The 18,774-nt window shown below is 29.1% G+C and overlaps 1 protein-coding gene and 1 pseudogene across 1 annotated transcript in view; both read left to right on the forward strand.

Moving 5' to 3' along the window:
- LOC132939141 (uncharacterized) overlaps nt 1-18,774 on the forward strand; it is a 251,436-nt gene that overhangs the window by 231,379 nt on the left and 1,283 nt on the right. The gene's annotated exons all lie outside the window — the stretch shown is intronic.
- Nucleotides 10,601-11,121, forward strand: LOC132938569 (KRAB-A domain-containing protein 2-like; annotated as a pseudogene).

Consider the following 18,774-nt stretch of genomic DNA (forward strand, 5'->3'; position numbering starts at 1 on the left):
AAAAGCTTAATCTCTACAAAAAGATCTTGTGTTCGAATATTTAGCAAATTTTTTAGTATGTATACGCAAGATGAGTTGCTATTCAACTCTAAATTAATTAATTGTCCTATCACAGTTATTAAATCAGATGTTTCTTGTTTAAATCTATCATCGATTCCAGATAATAACACATCTAATAATGGAAAAACGACAGTTACCTTCATTTCTTCACTCTTTGTAAGATAAATATGCTGTGATGTAGAACACTGCAAATCATCTCTCTTTTTTGAAACTTTTCTTTTTTTTACAGTTGGTATTTCAATATTATTTTCTTTACACATTTGTTCTGTATTAATAAATATAGACTGAATTTCTTGAGGTGATTTTCTTATTGAGTTTAATGAAGATCTTAAGGCATGTATAAGTGAAACAGCAGTAAAAAGTTCTAAGTTTGAAGCTTGTAAAGATGAACTTACTTTTAGTATCAATTGTAAAATTGGTTGCATTAAATTTAAACAATAAATAAACTCAAAGGTTTTAAGTTGATATAGAAGTCCACGACATTTAGCTCTTGCTTCAGGTATTAAACATTTGGAACTTATTTCTTTTAAAGTACATAATAATGCTTTATAATTGTTTTTAACTGCATTCACTGCATCAGCGTGACAAGCCCACCTAGTTTGAGACATTGATTTTAATGTTTGTACTTTAGCGCCATCTAATTTTGGCAAATTTTTCAAATACTGCATGTCGTATTGGACTCCCTTCCATAAAAGAATAAATAAATTGTACCGTCCCAAGAAAATCAAAGACACATTTATTTACTTCACTATACTTTGCATTAGCACAAACAGCATCCATTAAAGTTAAATTTAAGCAATGTGCATAACAGTGCACATGCAAAATATTTTTATTTTTATTCTTGCATTTGGCTTGTACGCCGTTAATATTACCAGACATAGTTGCTGCTCCGTCAAAACATACTGCAATTACATTCTTCCAATCTAACATAAATTGACAAGTAATTACATCATTAAGTGTATTAAAAATTGATTCTGCATCTACAGACAACATACGTCTCAAAGTAATAAATGTTTCTATTGGGCGGTTTGTTTTCGTATCAAAATAGCGACAAACCACAGAAAGTTGCTCGTGGTGACCTACGTCGCTGGTTTCATCTGCCATAATTGCAATATGAGTGTTTTGTAATTTTAATTTTAATTCTTGAATGATAACATTGTGTATAGAATTTATAATGTCATTTTGAATTATATTGCTTGTGTACATTGCATTCTTAGGACCACTATCAATATGTGTTTTTAAAACAGTATCATATTTGTATAGGATTTGAATCAATTCTAAGAACATACCTTTTTGATAACTCGTATGCGATTCATCATGCCCACGAAAAGGTTTACCACATTTAGCAAGACAAATTACAATATCAATTAAACGTTTCATTATTTCTCTGTTGTTTAATCGTTCTGATTCCCTTTTACTTAGCTGTAAAGTTTTATTACTGTCAATTACTTCATCAATAGATTTTTTAAAACAAAAATTATTCATAGCTGTTCTACTGTTTATGTGATATTTTGATATTTGATGAGATTTTAATCTTTCAGAAGCCCTGTACCAACTATTAAATCCTGTTTTAGTAAACACTTTTTCTGTCTGACCGATATTAGATTCATTTCCATTAAAACAACGACACGGAAAGCAAAACGCTGCATCAACTATCAAACTATATTCTAACCAACTATACATTTCATACCATGATTTTTGAAACGAACGCTGTTTCTTTCCTTGTAAAGTTCTCGGGTAATGCTTTAAAATTGGACGATATGGACCTTGATTAATTCTTTGATAAAATTCAAGACGATTGGTTGGTAACTTAACTGTTGGATCGTTGATAGTAATATTAAACTCTGAAACAAATTAAAAATGTCCATGCATACATGATACATTATAAAAGAATGATTAAAATATTTATTTAAATATGAGATAAAATAATATAAAATGTAGTATATATTATCCAATATTAATCATTAATTTAAAAAAATAAAAAATAAAAAAAATCTGATATAATATATATATAAATAATTTATGATAAAAAATAATTGAGTAAAATAAATTAATTCAAGAACCTATCTAATATCTTCTTTAAGTATTGTTATAAATATATTTTTTTTAATCTATAATTTGGTAAACTTGATAAACTCTAATATTGTGGAATTCAAATGTTCCAAAAAACTATTATATTTATATATATTTTCTATTCTTTAATACATATTTTTAAGACTAAGTATTTACCTGTGACATCATTAGTAACTTCTATTGTTTGGTTTTGGTTGTTACGCTAAAAACATGGCAAAAGTATAAAAAAAATAGTAGAATTACATTTTCACTATTCTTTTAATTTTGTAAAATTAATAATATTAATGATAAAGCAAATAAAATTATGCATAATATGGGTGGATAATGATTAACTTACATATGGTTCAGCTTCAGGTATATTACAAATTACATTTTTGCTGTTCTTTTCATTCTGTAAAAATGTAAAATTAATAATATTAGGAATAATGATAAAATAAATAAAAATAAAAATAATTCATAATATGGGTGGTTAATGATTAACTTACGTCTGGTTCAGCTTCAGGTGTATTACAAATTACATGTTCGCTGTTATTTTCATTCTGTAAATTTAACAATATTAATGATAAAGCTAATAAAATTATACATAATATGGGTGGGAATGATAAACTTACATCTGGTTCAGCTTCAAGTGTATTACAAATTACATTTTTGCTGTTCTTTTCATTCTGTAAAATTAATAATATTAGGTACCTAGGTAATGATAAAATAAATAAAAATTAAAATTATACATATAGGTAGACAATGATTAACTTACATCTGGTTCAGCTTCAAGTGCATTATAAATTACATTTTCGCTGATCTTTTCATTCTATAAATTTAAGAATATTGTATTATTGTGTCTTGTTGACTCAAAAAGGTAAAATATAACATACCTATCTAATAAAATAAAGATTTATACTATTACCATGCATGAAGCAGGGACATCAGGATCATCTTCGTTTTCATTATTATCAACAATAATTTTGTTTTCATTATTTAATTTAAAGAAGGCTTTTATATTTTGACAAGATTTAGCAGTTTGAACCAATTTAACTTTTTTGCGATCTCGTTCTCCAGCGGCTCCTCCTTTTTTTCTTTTAAAAATATCCATTCTCTCAAGACCCAGTCTCAAATACGGAAAAAAAAGTCAAAACCGAGAACAATAACTAGCATTAGTGATTACAGTTTAACAGTCATGTACTCATGTGTAACTGGTCCGTATTTTTGAGAATTGTGAGTTGATGAAAAATAATACCACAATAATAATATGTCAACATCCAATAATAGATGCGATTATGCGAACCGTACGGTCGTACCATCGTCTGTCTTTATAGACTAGGTTATTCCGAAAACAAGTGGGGTCGGTCGTCACCACCACTCCATAGTCCGGGCTCTAATTATACTGAAATTATTTGTATTCAATAGTTATAAAAATAATTCATGTTTCTCAAAAATTGTACGTGTACCAGTTAACAGTTCCCCGCATAATATTATTATCGGGATTTGTGATAGAATCATAAATCAATTCGGCAATGCAATATAATATTATTAGAACAAAATAAACAATGCTTGACATTTTTTTTTCTAAATAAAAGTTGTAAACCACTAGATTTAAAACTTGGTTGACCGGCGCCTTTCGAAAATTGCAGGGGCAGCCCAGGCACCCTAGGCACCCACCGTAGACACGCTTCTGAAGTGAACACATACATTTTACACTCTATGATAAATTATCAATTCCGTACTCATTTAATAATATTCTGTACTTCTGTAGTAGAAATGAAAATAATGTAATATAAGTGCCGATATGTGACCATCTTAATTCATCATACCCTTTGTAATTTGCCGCCTGAATAACACACAAAATAATGTAGATTTTGCACAACAAAGTGGGAATGACAAATTTCACTTTGCTTTATGTACCCAACTCCTACATGGAGATAAATCTCTCGGAATACTCGTTTTCTCTCGGAATACTTTCATTTATTTGGACTTACACATATTTTCGTATACTCTATGGTTACTCTACTAATACTCTTCGGATCACTTGATTATTCAGACGGACTCGTTCTCGGACCAATTGTTTCACGGCAGCACGGTGTTTTGAAGCAGCGTGATATGGACAGGAGGCTGTGTTCAATGAAGACAAAGCACAATGTCCTACGTCTACGTACAATGGCTTTAACACACCTCCATACATTAATCACCACTCTTTTATTATCCAAAAGTTAGATGAATTAATTTCCATACTAAAAATCTTACTTAATTGCGTTGATTTAAACACCGGGTATGAAATTATATTGGTATATTCATCTTAATCTTTATAATCTAAAAAACACTTATGTTATTTTCATTACTGCCTACAATGTTCTCCTATATCATTGATATACCATTTTATCCAATCATAATGTTTTAATGTATATTTTCAACTCATCGTTTGTAGCTAGTCGAGGTAAGTGATACACTTTTTACACCAATCCACTAATAATATACTAGTGGAATAGAAACAAACTTATGAACCAATCAACATCTTATAGCTTTTCTATAATACGTATTAATCCCTTGATTTTTTTCCAGCTTGTTTCTATCCCATTGCAGTATGAAACGATGAGACAAGAAAAATGCTAAATATTATGAACCTGAAAGATGTTGCTGACTTGATGGTATAAAGCAAAGAGAACGAACATGAGATTGGGTGGAAGCATGGTTTCCGAATGAGATTAAGTACGAAACAATACTGTAAACCAGTGTTTCCCAAACTTTTTGCAATGGAGACCCATAAATTTAATCTTTATTGGGTACGCGACCCCTTGCTAAAAAAAAACAAGAAATCACGATTTAATGTTCACGTGTGAAGACGCCTCTATACCGTACATTCTTAATACCCCGTATATAGGTAGTGTTGGCTCGTTGAACGATTACGCTGTTAGATGTAGATTTATTTATCTTTTTTTATAGTAAAACCGAATAATAATACCTTGTCGAGTGATGACACAATTTGAGATTCAGGGGCGTGGATAGGCAACTCAACGTGCCCTGTTTGAAATCAACGGGGTAGGATTAATGCAAATAGTGACCACTCAACATACACGAGTAAAGCTACAGCTAGTGAGCTTTTATGTAGTGCTTCAGAAATATTAGATGCTAAGTTAGACAAAGAAATATACGAGAAAAAATTTTCTTTATAGCCGATGAAAGTACAAACATAAATAATAAATCTGAATTATCTATATTATGTGTTCGCTTCGTTAAAAATAATCAACCAGTTGAGAGATTTCTTAATATTGTTGCTTTATCTGACACTAAAGCTCAAACAATCATAGATGCAATAAGCAATGAGTTAACTAAGCATAATTTGTCCTATGATAATATTATAGCTTGTGGTTTCGATGGGGCATCAAACATGTCCGGAAATAAAGGTGGAGTTTGTAGATTTGTATCCGATAAAGCTGGAAGAGAAGTGCCATATATTCACTGTGGAGCCCACGTATTATCACTTGAATTAACTAGTATGCCCAACAAATTTCCCAAAATTAAACGTGTGTTCCATGTATTGAATGATATTTATAAACTGTTTCATCAGTCTCCTAAACGATAAGAACTACTTCATAAAATACAAGTGATTTTGAATGATCCAATATTAAAAATACCTGAGGCTATTGAAATTCGGTGGTTAAGTCATTATAAAATAGTTCATGCAATTAAACAGTCATATATTGCTATAACTACTACTTGTGAACACATTCATCAAGATGGCGCAGATTTAGCATCTTTGGCCGGTGGAATTTTACTAAGTCTCCGCGAAGAAAGTTTTATAGTACTTTTGTGTGGGCTGGATGAAATATTAGGCGCAATCTCTAATTTAAGTTTAACACTGCAAGGTCCTACAATTTGTATTTCAGCTTTACCAACATTAATTAAAAGTACTACAATATGTCACTTAAATACAATTTTAGAAGGTTTAAAACAAGATGCAGTGAATAAAAGTACCATCATTAAAAATGCTACAGATATTTCAAGTAAACTTAATTCATTGAAAAAAGACGATTATTTCAAAGAAACAATATCTTGCCATTCACAGTTTTTGGAACAAACAATCAAAGAAATGAACCGTCGATTTAATGATACAGCTTTAACACTTATCGAAGGGTGTTCAATATTTGAATATTACAAAATCATTTTCAAATTCATCAGAAAAAGTTATTGAACAGTTATGTGATTTTTTTTCTTTAAATGAAAATGAAAAAGATGGAGTATTATCAGATTATAAGTCTTTTATGTTTGTTGCTTTACAGAAAGTTAAAACAAACGGATATCCAATAACTGACCTTCTTGAAGCAAATATTGGTTATGAACATCTGAAAAAATTATCAGAATCCATTGTATGTATTCCAATAGGAACGCCTACCGTAGAAAGATCATTCAGTGCGATGAATAGAATTATGACAAACCTTCGCAACCGAATGGGACAAGATACTCTTCAATACTGTATGAAAATAAGACGTATAGAAGGTGATGAAGATACGTCAATTAAATATGTCAAAGAGGTGATAGATTTATATGCAACAAAAAAAAACTCGCCGCATACGCTTTAAATGATAATATTAATAATTAATAATTAAAAAATGTATAATTATTATACATTTTTTAAATATTAAATAATTTCAATTGTTTTTATAAGCTTAAGTTCAACTATATCAATCAGGTAAATAAAGTAAAATTTGTTAATTTGTATTATATTAATTCCACATCTCATAGTGCCCCCCCCCCCCCCTGAAAAAATGTCTGAATTCAACACTGGTGGTCATGGACCACGGTGTGTATAGTGGGTAATGACTTATGACCCTAAATGAATAAAAACAATATAATATTTAATAATCCAACTGGTGGCTATAAGTGTAATATAGTTAAATACGAATAGAAATACTAGGTAGTAAATTATAAATAGTAAATATATTGGAATATTGGATGTGAAAATTGTTGCATTTTCAATGTTTCAAATAAACAGTACAATAAAATTAGATCAGAGCATTATATTATATAATTATATTATGAATTATAAATATTATATATTAATAAGTAGATTAATGTTTATACCTACCTATTGGAGATAAGATAATTTTTATATTTTATTTGTTTCATTTATTCTGTGGCTATACGTGTATACACGTTTCCTCGTGGTATACGTCTGTATAACGATTTAAGTAATAATTATGTTGATAATACTTTTTTTTACACTTATTTTAGTAGGCGTGTAGCTCATTATTTATTAATGTAAATCGATAGGCATATATGAATTAAATATTAAAACCTATTAAAAAATTGGTCAATTTACTCTAATACATATATTATTTTGTGTTATTAGCTCAAGCTAATAACACAAAATTGGATGTACATTTTGAAATTTTGAAATACTAGCTCCTTCAATATGGGTTGTATCGTCTTGAAATTTTTGAGTTTTAATGCAGTGACATCTCTATATCAAATTTCTGTTCTCAAAAAAGCCACGTCTTGTATTAAAGTTTGAGAAATTTGCAAAACAAAATTTCCCGCTAATTTTTTTTTTTTTTAAATTCAAATTTTGATCACAATATAATTTTTAAAAACTGGTAACTGGTCTTGGGACGTTTCTGCTTCGATCCTCAAAGGTTTCAAAAAGATAATTTTTTTTTGAAGGATTTGGTTTTTTTCAAGGTTGTTCAAAATCGTAATATATCGAGAAAACCTAATAACTTCAATATTGGTCGTATCTTCTTGAAATCTTTGAGGTTTAACCAGGGCCGACCCTAGGCCGGTTAGAGCGGGGCCCATGCCCTGGGCTCCGTGCCTTGGACTTCTCGTTTCGGTCCCGCGCTCACGCACATGAACTTTGCCTTCTTTCAGGAATTATTGATAAAGGTACATCACCTTTAAGAGTCTTACAAAAAATCCTTTGCAACAGTGTTGGTGATATTTATCCAAATGTTGCTATAGCATTAAGGATTATGCTCGCATTACAAGTTACAACAGCGACAGCCGAAAGAAAGTAAATTTGATAATAAACAACTCCCTAAATTATTAACAAACAAGAAATAATATATAATTCATTATGAAACTTTAAAAACATATATTGAATTAGGTTTAAAATTAGAGAAAATTTATAAAGTCTTAGAATTTAGTCAACCTGCTTGGTTGAAAGTTTTTAATTATTTTAATACTAATCTTAGATCAAAAGCTATGAATGATTTTGAAAAAGAATATTTTAAATTAATGAACAACAGTGTTTATGGACGTACGATGATGAATGTTCGGAATCGTGTTGATATAAGATTATGTACTGATGCACTGCAACTAGAAAAATTAATTGCGAAACCAAATTTTGATAGAAGGATAATTTTTACAGAAAATTTATCTGCAGTCCATACGAAAAGAACACAAATATCTTCAAACAACCAATATATATAGAAATGTGTGTTTTAGATTTATCTAAAATGTTAATGTATGATTTTTATTATAATACTATAAAGAAAAAATATGGTAATAGAGTTAGATTGTTATATACAGATACAGATTCACTAATATTAGAAATAAAAACTAATGATTTTTATCAAGATATGAAAATTATGTTAGATCATTTTAACACTTCAGATTATCCAAAAGATAGTATTTATATACCTTTAGTTAACAAAAAAGCTTTGGGCAAGTTTAAAGATGAATTGATCGGAAAAAATATGACTGAATTTATAGGTTTAAGATCCAAATTATATTCACATTGAATCTTAGATACTAAAAAAGAAATTAAAAAGCGAAAGGTGTTTAAAAAAATGTAGTGGAAAATAAACTATGTTTTAGTGATTTTGAAAATTGTTTATTAACTAAAAAACCAAAATATGTTAATCAAAATTTATTTAAAACTAAGAAACATGATATTTTTACTGTAGAACAATAGAAAAAAAGCATTAAGTGTATATGATGATAAAAGATTTATTTTAGAAAGTGTAATTGACACATTAGCTTGGAGACATTATAAAATAAATATAGATAGAAATGATTTTGTAAAACATCTCAATTCATTAATTAGAAATCAAAATAATTTAGATTGAAAATATAATATTTAAAATATTATATTATATATCATAAAATATAATATTATATTTACATGGATTTTTTTCATAGAACATTTCTATTAAAAACTGATCATGATTAATAAATTTTAAATAATTTTCAAAACATTTTGCAATTCAATTTTGTGAAAAATATTTTAATTATTAATTCAATTCAATTTAATATTATTAATAACAGATCATGAATGTAAAAAATATTTTAATTGTTATTGCATTTCAATTTTGTGATCTTTTTTCACATTGTTTTCTTTGTTATCTTTTATTGATGATATAATGCACTGCGCCAGGATTGTTATATATATGTTACGGGCAATGTGAGCCACAATGTTTTTTTTACCAACTAACATAAACGAATATTTTAAAACATTTATAAATATAATAATAATAAGGGATTTTTATGTTTTGAAACAATCATTATTAATTTAATTAAATCTTATCATATAACGAATATTTTAAAACAATTATAAACTATAAAATTTTGTAAACACTGTGTATAAACTTGTTTTTGTTCCCTATCGTACTGCCTATATAGATTTTCCATATGGATATGGCCATATCGGAATGATAAAATTGATAACTGTCTTGTTAAATAATTCAACGATATATTATGAACAATAACTGATATTTATAATAACTAGTCGAGTTTTTGAACTGTACACGACACTATACTTCATTACGTTGTACGTGTTTTAAAAATGGAATCTAAATTTTACAAACATTTGAACAAATTTATCGAAACGAAAAAAACTAACAGTACTTTTATTAGTAAATCTAAATATTATGAAATAATTAATTATTTAAAACAATTGAAGCTAGAGAAGAAAACAAATTCAAAATTAATGAAGAAATATGACGTAATGACAGTACTAGGAGAAGAAAGATTAATTATGCCAATGACTGCAGAAGGTAATTGTGTGAAATTATATGCTTTTAATGAAGAGTTATTTAAAATTGTACATGAAATACATTTCATTGGTATTGGGCATGGTGGTAGAAATCACATGGAATACGAAATAAATAAAAAATTTTAAAATATAACTAGGGAAACAATAACGTCATATTTAAATTTTTGCGAGACATGTGAGAGAAAAGGAAATACAGCGAACAAAGGATTGGTAGTTAAACCAATGATTTCTTCGGAAATGAATTCGAGGTGTCAAATAGACCTTATTGATATGCAAGCTCAACCAGATGGAGATTATAATTTTATATGTGTTTACCAAGATCATTTGACAAAATTTGTCATACTTAGGCCTCTAAGACATAATAGTGCCGAAGCAGATGCTAATGTTTTGTTGGATATATTTACCCTTTTTGGGGCACCAGATATATTACAAAGCGACAACGGACGTGAATTTGTAAATAAAATAATATCTGAACTTTGTACCATGTGGAAGGATTTAAAAATAGTTCATGGTAAGCCAAGACACTCCCAAAACCAAGGTTCAGTTGAAAGAGCAAACAAAGATGTCGAAAATATGCTTGCATCATAGCTTCAAGATAATAAAACAAAAAAATGGAGTAATGGCTTAAAATTCGTACAGTCAATGAAAAATCGTGTTTACCACCATGGTACAAAACATTCACAATATGAAGCGATGTTTGGAACACCCCCTAAAATTGGTTTAACGTCTTCATTACTTCCTGTGAACATGATTGCGAAATTAAAAATCGAAGAACTTCAGGTTGCCTTAGAGTCAATACAGATCCTTTCTAACGACAACAAACATAATGAAGTAGAAGAAGAAGATGATGAAGATCAAATAATTGAAAAACAAACAAAAACAAGACAAACGTCAATTATCCAAAACAGGAAAGAGTCATTAAATAATCTGAAAATTCAAGCCAAAAAAATGACGGAAATGTCCGAAAAACGATTTTGCTAAGGAAATATTGGGGAGTCAGTTAGAGTAAAAATTCCTGATGTAGATAGAGCACGGAGTGATCTCAGATGTGTTCTCGGAGTGATTATGTCAAGTAATAATAATATTAAACTATATATTATCTCACTATTAACATTAATTTAAAATATCTATATTTCAGTGAAAGCTAACTTCTACGAAATCGGTACGACTGAAGGAAAACTGCAACAACTGTACAGCAGGAACCGATTTACGATTTGTAAAAAGAAATTTGTACAAATCGAAGACGTACCGGCAAATTCAATTTCATTGCGAGAAGCAGCCCGCTCCTTTTCTAATTTGGGAGGACAGGGATATGATCGGTGTACTTGTACACAGGGTTGCAAAACAAATAAATGCAAGTGTAGAAAAGCAGACAAACTATGTAATTCCAAGTGCCATGCTTTTTAATCTTGTGCAAATAAATAGGTAATAATAAATGTATAATTTATAATAAAAATAAAATGACAATATTTATTATTATTTTTTTTTTGTTATTTTATCAAAATATTCGTAATATTAATATGATATATGAATATAATTAATTATTGTTTTAATTCCGTCAATATTATTTAACAATTATTATTATTATTATAATTGTTTTAAAATATTCGTTCATGTTAGTTGGTAAAGAAATCATTGTGGCTAACATTGCCCGGGCAGGACCACATTGACCGGGCAATGTGTACATTGCCCAGTATTTCACATCGCCCGTAACATATATACTACTCGTATCTATATTGTATATGACTAGCAAAACCTACACTTTAATATATTTAAAACATAACTAGGTATCCACTATACCTACCTATTTTATTAGTAAAAAATATATACATTTTAAAATAATAGACGATACCCACATTAGGTATTTAATATTATAAATGCAACCCTACAGGCATATTAATTAGGGAACAATTATAAGACAACTTACTTTGAAACACTGATAAACGTACAAATTGTTATTATTTTTAAAAATTCTACATAATTAAGTTATTGTGAATTACGATTTGCGATTCAATAATAATTGAACCCAGGAATAATAGGTACCGGGCTTGTTATAGAATATATTGTATAGATTACATGGAAATTAGAATAATGTTTATGGACATTGTCAGTTTTAAATCTTTTTAGTTTTTTTTTCTATAAATATCAATAAAATTTTATTTGAAGGGCAAAAAAGCGTGAAAATTTAATGCAAGGCTTCTGATATATTGGGTACGAAGAGTACGGACTCGAGTTAGACTGAACCTCTAAAGTGTAGACATAAAAATAGTATTGATTATGTTGGGTTAAATAAAATAAATTAGTGTTTATAATATTTAAACCAAGAGTGTTTTTATTCATAAATCATTGTTTCCTGTGTTTAACGGTACAACGGCGTTAGCCCACATCACTGTACGAGGTGTACGACGAATGATGAATTCGGAATTATTAGTTCATAATATAACATTATGAGTTCTTACTGAATCGATGAATGGTTATATTGTATTAGTTGTTACTAAATAAACAACTTATTGTGTACATTATTTATTTTGTGCTGAGGAAGTACCTAATAGGAACATATCGCTTATAAAAGATATCGAGAAGTAATATTTTATTTCATTTATTTTTCAACGTACACTGAATTATTATTATTTTTTTATATTAAATCAAAATGATTTTTTTAAAACAGTTTTTAAAAATGTTTATATTTAATGTTATGATAGTTTGCGTTATAGCTGAACATCCTATGACAAGAAATGCATTGACGAGTAAGGATTGATTTATTGATTTAGAATTTTTATTTTGTCAATTTTTGAATTAATTTATAAACGAATACCAATTATTGTTATTTTATGATAATCTAAAGACAAACAGAACTTATAACATGTTTTATTCTTTAATTCAACATAATATTTATAACGTAGGTAGTTAATAATAATGTTATACGCAGTACGTGTATAACTACCGACCGTTCTACACGTGTGTCGCGTGTGCGTATTTTATCAAGTATAAACTTTGTATAAACTTATTCTATTATATCTGCTAAAGTATAGCTATATGTTACAAATTACAAATATCATAGAACATATTTGTCTGACACATTGAAGTAGTATATATTTGTATGTTCACAGCCAGCTTTTCCACGGTAAAAATTTTTTTTCAAGGGGGAATGTCCCCCTTGGAGCACTCAGATTTACCGTGTAACACAAAACAGAGATTTTCTACCAAATTTTGTCTTCGTGTAGCAAATTTTTTAGCAAATCTTAAAACTAAAATAATTATTTCAAGTAAAGAACACAAATTATTAAATAATAGTTTTTATTGTTAAAAATTAATTCTTAATTATATTTACACAAGTTTTCTTACTTCTCTAGTAAAAGGTACATATTCTACAATACGATCATGAATTAATAAACAGTAAGCAGTTACACCTGCAAGCGATTCTGAAGCTTCAATTTCCAATTGAACATCCACTGCCGAGGCAGTAGCTGAATCGTTCTGTTTCGAAGTATCGATGACTATAATTGGAGCGTTTGTCAGAAAAGTAGAAGGGCTCAATATCGGGTTACGAATACTTTTTTCATAGTACGATTCTTGAAACGATGTATACATATTATATAATAAAGTGAAATTATTTTTAGTAAAATCTAAATTCAAATTATTGTATGGATAAGCTATCGAGTTCAGAAATACTTTAACGTTTGTTAAATTACAATGGTCAAATATACTACAATCTTTCGATAACATATTTTTGCGTCCTTTTTGCAATCCAATTATGATAAATCGTGGTTTTTCTAATTTTGAAGCAGTTTTCAAATTCCATACAACTTTTTTAGCGGTTCCGAGTTCAGGATATTCAAAAGTTTCAAAAGATCTAAAAGGAATAAACAAATTTTTTTCTTTTTCTATAAGTTTCAATAATTTTAACCTTTCTTCATCGTCAACAGTTATATGTGGAACCATCCAGGCTATTTTATTTAAAACGACTTTGCCTTCAGAAGCAGTTACACCAGTTTTTAAACTTAAAGCATTTAAATCGCTATGACTTCGAGTTAATATTAATTCCAATCTAGAATTCACTAATATTCTTTTATAATCTTCAAACAAACCTAACCAATATTTCAATGGAATGCAAGCACTAAATTCACCTTTATCATTTTCCGATTGCGTTGCATTTTTAAAATTCCATCCAGAATTTTCATAACAATTGTAGTTGTCTGGTGTACCAGATAAGTAACCTTTCAACGAGCTAGTGATTCCAAGAACACGTGTACTATCTACTTCTATCCCATTGATTTCCAATCGTATTTGCTCGAAGAGGTAAGAGTAACCGTTATTAGATAGTTTCACTTTGGTGGCATCAGTAATTTTTCCTTCCAAAAAAATAAAGCTTTCATGTAGATATGGATAAACATCTGTTTGCTGGATTGATATACGTATTTCGTCATTATTATTAAATGATGCTGTATACGGTGTGTATGAATGATATTCAATTTTTGTAATCTTAGAATCCGTTTCGTACTGTGAAGTTATATCCAAAATATCACTTTCAGGCATTTTGCTTTAATTGATAGCCCAGAGCTTGCAAAATTTTTTTATTCTTCACTGTCAATTTTTTTATTTTATTTGATGTTACTGGTAGCACTTTAGTCTTATGACTAGTTGTACTGATCCGATGTAGTGGGCTTATATTGAATTTTAATCCCATCTCAAGACCCGCAACGTTTAATGTGTAACACAATTGTCAATGTCTCACCAAAATTATCAATCAGATTATGATCTTGATCAACTAACTGAACGGTTATCGTATCAATATTTGTTTTATTCAATTTGTAATATATTAAATTTGATGGTGACTGTACTACTTTCGATCCTGTCGTTTCACTAGGGAAAAACTCATAAATCGAATGACTTTGAAGATGGTTGTTGAATGATCCTTGAGCTATATTGCACATTACTTTTATAGAATTAATTGTGTTTAAATTCACAGCTTTTTCTGATCTATGAGTTTCATATTCTGGCTTATATTCTCGTTTTTCAAAACCCAATACAGGTGCTATGCTATGTAAAATTTCAAAGTGTAGTATCCCATTACATTTTATATATGATCTAAAATCGTTAGGATCAACCGAAATGTCAAATGTTAAATTAGTTTTGGATTTTTCATTATAAATATTTATTTGTTCCATAACTCGATGCTTAATATCTTTAATTTCATAACATCTCTCTTCCAGTTTAATATAACACCACATACGATCATTATTATTATTATAGTCAACTACTTGTATAGCAAATTTATTATTATCTTTGTTAATATTCGGGAATAAATTAAATGTCTGTAAACATAACAAAGCAATTTCTGAGTCTTCGTAAAGGTTTATAGACGGAAAATAATTTGTAGATAATATGGTTGTGTTCCCGGTTAAACTTAAAGTAACTGACTCGTACATCCTGATATCTGAGATACAAATTTAATAATGAGACTCGTAACGTTTAATATGCAGAACAACTGACAATGTCTCATTAAAGTTGTCGATCGGATTATTGTTTTGATCAACTAGCTGCACAGTTATTGAATTAATGTCTGTTTTGTTTAATCTGTAATATATCAAATTTGGGGGTGACTGAACTACTTTCGATCCAGTTCTCCCACTAAGGAAAAACTCATATATTGAATGACTTAGAAGTTGGTTGTTGAATGATCCATGTGCTATATTACACATTACTTTTATAGAGTTAATTGTGTTTAAATTAGCAGCTTTTCCCGATCGATGTGCTTCATACATTGGTTTATAGGTTCTCTTTTCAAACCCAAAAACAGATGCTATACTGTTTGGAATATCCAACATTAGTATTCCATTACATTTAATGTATGTTCTAAAATCAACAGGATCAATAGATACGTTGAATGTTAGCTGTGTTCTAAATTCATTATTAAAGTGAAATAACTTTTTTTTAATTTTGTTGTTAATATCTTCAATTTCATAACACCCTTCTTCCAAAATAAAGATAAACGTTTTTAGAATAAATCTATTACTTGTTGAAGGAATTACCTCTATCTCCAGCCGGTTATTAGTAGAATTTATGTTTGGAAATAAATTACGTGTTTGTAAACATAACAAAGCTATTTCTGAATCCTCGTAAACATTTAGGGACGAAAAATAATTCGTTGATAATATAGTTGTATTTCCAGTCAAACTTAATGTAACAGATTCATACATTGTAAAAATTCAAGACATAAATGACCGCAGTTAAAAGTATTGAAATCTTGATAGTTAGAATAGTTGTATACTATTTTAAACTCATGAAAATAATGTTGTAATTCAATTGGTGGTGGTAAATCACCAAAGCTATCGAAATAAACAACATTGTCCTTATTTTTATAAAACGCTACCCAATGACTTCCGTCGCCTGAAGATATATCCAAGTTTAATACACCACATTCAATCGTATGCGGTTTTTTAGGTAAGTTATCACGTGAAAAGACTCCACGGAAATGATTGATTTTCAACTTTCCGACATATTTTATAATATCTTGAGACGAAAGCGGTCTGTTAGGTAGCGTGATCATCAGTTTTTTTTCTTAACCTATTTTTGTTTGATTTCAAACCACTGCCTTTTTTTCTTTTTGAATTTTGAACAGCATTATACACACTAGCACCTCCAGACATCAAACTACCAAGTGCCGACAATCCTGCAAATATAGGTATTAAGGGAATTACACCTCCTGACTGTCTCGGTGCTAAAATCAGCCTTTTACCACCATTCTTTTTCTTTGAGATTCTTTTTTTTTTCGCTGCTAGTATACCATTTATTTTTATAGCACGTTTCCGTTTACAGCCCATACCTATTTTTCTTTTAGCTTTCATTGCGTTTGTTACTGCGTACGCAACTAATTTCTCTTTTCTAGGTGTATCTTTTGATAAAAATCTCTCCCAAGCACAATTTTCTAGCACTTTATCAGCTTTATGTCTATCGTCTAAATTTTTACTCGTTGCATACACAATATCGTGATCACGACAAGCAGCATCCAATGGGTTTATTCCTTTATCACCACGATCTAGTCTCTTTTTTAATTTTGTACCAGGGCCGCAATACTGATAGCCTGAAACATGGGCTTCGAACGGGAGACTATTTATAAGAGAGTTTACTAATCCTTTTCCAGTCTTGTCTGACTTACACTTGCAAGTTGAACACGCCATCTATAACTGGCTATAAATTTAAAAAATCTAGAGTATTTATATGAAAATATTATGAATTTGATTGAGCAGAAAGATAAATTAGATGTTATAAATGTAGATGTTCAGGTAGTAAAAAAACCATCAAGACATGGTTCGTTATTACCCGATACTATACGTGCTATACTAGTTGGCCCCAGTGGTTCAGGAAAAACAAATATAATGTATAATCTGATCACACATGCAAACGGGTTAAGATTTGAAAATATTTATTTATACTCAAAAACCTCTAATCAGGAAAAATATGTTTTATTGAAAAAAATAATAGATGATATAAAGGGTGCTAATTTTTTCATATTTACAAGCGCTGATAAGGTTATAAAACCAAACTTAACCAAGAAAAATTCCATCATCATTTTTGACGATGTGATATGTGGTCCACAGTCCGTAATTAGAGAATACTTTAGTATGGGTAGACATTCGGGTGCTAGCTCTGTATTTTATTTAGCACAGACATATTCTAAAATAACCAAACAGCTAGTAAGAGATAACGCAAACTTCTTAATAATACTGAAACAAGATGATACAAATTTACGACATATATTCAACGATCATTCATCTACAGATATGGATTTCTCAGAATTTCGCAAAATTTCTCATTTATGTTGGAATCATAGTGATTATGGGTTTATGGTCATCGATAAAACTCGGGAAATTAATGAAGGAAGGTATAGATGTGGTTTTCATACGTTCATTAAAATAAGATAATTTTATATGCTTATACTCATATATAAATATACCGTCACAAAGTAATTATCTGCATAGTGTTATCGGTAGTCACACGATACAGGTATATTACATTTATTATTTACAATGAACAAAGAAAAAGTCTTGTTGGAAAATTTAATAACATCAAAAAAAAATATTAAACGAAAAATAATGGAAATGAAACGCGGTGTTATAGATTCTGAAAACTATTTCCGTGAAGCATTTAAGCCAATAATTGAACCATTGAGTACACATACAAAACAAAATGAAATATGGAACACACAGTCAACTGAGCTAGAAAATAAATCAGAAACCTCATGTACTAGTGAAGATGATGATGATAACGAATTAAATTCACCATTTGAAAATTTTTTAAATAACCGTCCTAAATCAACACGTTATGATAAATCCTATGGTTTGCATTATGATAAAGATAGTGATTCGTATAAAATAGGAAAACACTCTGCAACTTTTAGCCACGGTAAATTATTGCTGCTTAATAATTATTATAAATTTACACCAGGACTATGGTCTTTATTATGTGAGAAGGAACCAAAAAAAACAACTATAGAAGATATAGAATCTTATTACAATATTTTGAAAACTTCTGGAGTCCATTTAAAAGCAGATGGAAAACCTAGAACCTCGAGGTACCATAAATGGATGACTGTTGTAAAACCGTTGTATGATCGAATGAAAATGGAGGAAAAACAGTTTAACGAAGAAATAGCT

This window comes from Metopolophium dirhodum, chromosome 2 (assembly GCF_019925205.1).
Source record: "Metopolophium dirhodum isolate CAU chromosome 2, ASM1992520v1, whole genome shotgun sequence".
Lineage (NCBI taxonomy): Eukaryota > Metazoa > Arthropoda > Insecta > Hemiptera > Aphididae > Metopolophium > Metopolophium dirhodum.